General features: G+C 38.2%; 1 non-coding gene across 1 annotated transcript; it reads right to left on the bottom strand.

Annotated features, from left to right (window-relative positions):
- Positions 1–2,342: 2,342 nt before the first annotated feature.
- Positions 2,343–2,449, bottom strand: LOC140497868 (U6 spliceosomal RNA). Its single transcript, XR_011964879.1, has one exon. It is a non-coding gene; the product is annotated as a U6 spliceosomal RNA (small nuclear RNA).
- Positions 2,450–3,347: the final 898 nt, after the last annotated feature.

Below are 3,347 nucleotides of genomic sequence, written 5' to 3'. Positions count from 1 at the left end.
TACCTCATAAAATAAGAAATGTTTGCATTTATTGTGCTGTTTGAACTATATATTTGTGAAAACCAAGTATATGATGGTTGATTACCTGGAAGTTTGTATAATTTTCTGCCTTTTGGAAGAAATGTAGCCTGTCATTCAGGATTGTCCTTCTCCTTGCCAAGGTCCATGCATTTCTGTCAGTCTTTGATCCCATCCCTTCTTGTCTTCTCCAATGGATTGCTCACCTCTCTGTCTAATCTTCAGGCTCTCCTTATTTTATTATTTCTTTTCCTGATACCTATAAAAATGCTTAAGCCCCCCTCATCCTTAAAAATCCCTCACTATATACTTTCATACTCTTAAATTATCTTCTTTTTCTTATCCAAAATCTTACAAAAAGCTATCTATCTGTTGCCTCCACTTTGTTTTCTCTCACTCATTGTTCAAGCACTCAGATAATATTTCAATTGACATGTCTTATGGCCTTTTCTCAGTCTTCACCTTGCTTGACCTCCCTTAGGATTTGATGTTGTTGACTTCCCCTCCCTGCATTTTTATTCATGCTGTCTACTCTCTGGATTTTTGTGACACTGTGCTCCCTTAGTTCTCCACCTATCTCTTTGATCCCTGCTTCGACTCAGTCTCTTTTGTTGGATCATCACCCATGCCCACTAGCTATGGTTATATCCCAAAGTGTTGTCTTAAGTGCTATTCTCTTTTCTCTATATATACTTTTTCATTTGGTGACCCCATTAATTAAAATCATAGAGTGAAATCTATAGTATCTATCTACCTTGCTCTACTAAACTCCTGGGGTCAGAACCATCCATTATTGGCTTGTGAATTTGTTCCTTCTTTAGCACGCAGCCTAGAAAATGAGACCACTTCTCATACTGAAACTGCCACTATTTATCATTGATTGACACCCCTATTGGTAGATTCCCTCTTCAGTTCACCCCACATCTATGATTCAGAGCAGCTAGTTGATGCCTGTTCCTGTATCTGTATGAGGTCATGGCCTCTTCACACTGAACTAAGACCTCTTCTTTTCCCAGTGCACAGCTTTAATTCTCTTTCTGTTTCTGTGCACTGGAATGTTCTGAGCAACACACCCATGGCCAGACCCTACCTTCAGTGTTCGTATCTGTTAATCTCCTTATGCTGACTTGGTCTGGAAATATGGCTTGTTGTGATTTTTTCTTGGATATCCCCATCTTTGTGGAGTCTTTGTGGAAGAGTAGTGTGGGGGGAGAGGAGTTCAGAGATACTTTTTGCTGCTACTCTACCATTTTGGTCCTACCTCCTCCCAAAATGATTTCCCTAAAGCTCAGATTTGACTATGTTACTCCTTTACTCAATGAGCTCCATAGGCTCCCAATTACTTCTAGGATGAAATGTAAAGTCCTCAGTTTGTCATTTAAGATTTTTCATTACCTGGTTCTAATCTACCTAATTATAACAAATTATTTCCTGTCATACATGCTATGGTCCAGCCAAACTGGCTTCATTCTTTTTTTTTTTTTTTTTGCTTCAGCTTATGTTCACTGAGAAATGATGTACTGCATAGCTAAATAGAGTACAATAGGAGTGTGGATTTGTTCCAGATTGGAAATAGAAGAGAAATATTGGGGAAGCATGGACACTCACAATGTGAGAAGGCTGAGTTTGGATAGTGGGCAAGGAGTGTAGTAAGGTCTGCTGCTTGGGAAAGTGGGGATTATTCTGGGAAGAATTTCCTTTCCATCTTAAGCTCACTCCTCCAAATGGAAGAAAAAAAGTGGCTTATCAACATAAGCTTCTTCCTCCCCCCAGGTAGGAGAGCCCTACCAGACAACACCATTGCTAAATATCACATTATTCACCAAAATGTATTGGTTTTTAGCAGCTGGATTCAGCTTCTATTTAATTTTTAACTCAGGTGTGTGAAACAAAGACACTCTCATTTACATGATGGAGGTGGGGAAAGAGAGGGTGATTCCTCTGGTCAGGAAAGATGTTCAGACCCATATACATTGAGGACTTGTACTTAGAGGGACTGTAGCTACAGTGTGTGCATGAATAATATGCAGACCAATTTAAAACACAATACTGATACACGTAACTTTAATCTCCTATGTCAAAGACAACTTGCAGTACCCCAAGCTAAGCCACAACTGCTCTATCTTTATATAGCACCAGAGGTGTGCTAAAATGATACTGATGTTTCTAAATGGGGAGGAAAGTAGGTCTAATGCAAAGTTTCTTTAAGAAGAGACTTTAATTTTCTTTTTGGGAAGGGGAGGCTGTTATTTTAGGAGTCTAAAGCCTCTAATAACTAGGAATGGATAACACCATAATAATGACAGCTGAAGATCTGAGGGATGAAAAATATGGAACACTTCACAAACTTGTATGCCATCCTTGAACAAGGGCCAAAATAATCTTCTCTGTAACATTACAGTTTTAGTATATGTGCTGCCAAAGCAAGCACCTTATTATTCTTTATCAATGGCACTCTTTCACCAAAGGTTGCTTTTGTATTGGCCATTCCCCATGCCTGAAATGGACTTCTTCCTTACTTCCACTTTTTAGAATACCTTCAAAACTCAACTCAACACTAGCTTCTAAATGGAACCTTTTCAGATTATTCCAACTGCTTTTGCCTTCCCTTTGAGGAAATATATTAAAACTTTTTCAGTTCTTCTAGAAATATTAATAAATACATTGCTCTCTAGTCTAAAGGCCTTTGCAGATCTGCCTCCTTAGGAAGATTGGGTAGGTAAGGAAAAACTAGTTTAAAAGTGGAAACAAAACTTTTGTCCTAACAAAAGTACTTCATGCCTTCCTTTAAAATCATTGACTTCTCCTTTCCCTGGAGTGCTTGATCTGGGAGTCACCTAAGAGAAGTGTCCTTTTTTCTAATGAAAAGGGAAGTATCCTTCTTTTCATTCAAAAATCTTACTTGCCTTTTGATAAAGATGGAATTTAGTAGTTCTAGTTGAAGATTGAATAACTGCTATTTTCCAATGTTAACCCAATCTAGTATTTTAAAATATTGTGATCTTTTCCTTGCTCAGGATTCCTACAAATATCACATGATATTGTCTTGGGATAGAAAGAAATGTCTGCAGACATGGGAAGACGTGCCAGTTTGGACATCTCTCTAACCTGAGTCTTGGTGGCAAAACTGGGGAGAGTCAGAAGCACAGCTGGGAGGACAATGATGGAACTGAGGTCATTAATAGTGATAAAAAGATCTGAGATTTCCGTAGTGTTTTACAGTTTGAAAGTGTTTCATGTATACATATACATAAACATACTTCATATACACATATCTTACACAATAAGGAAGGACACTAAAAATGACACAAGGGGAAGAATTTAGTCAG

Source organism: Notamacropus eugenii, chromosome 3 (genome assembly GCF_028372415.1).
Source record: "Notamacropus eugenii isolate mMacEug1 chromosome 3, mMacEug1.pri_v2, whole genome shotgun sequence".
NCBI lineage: Eukaryota > Metazoa > Chordata > Mammalia > Diprotodontia > Macropodidae > Notamacropus > Notamacropus eugenii.
This window is presented reverse-complemented; position numbering and strand designations above follow the sequence as displayed.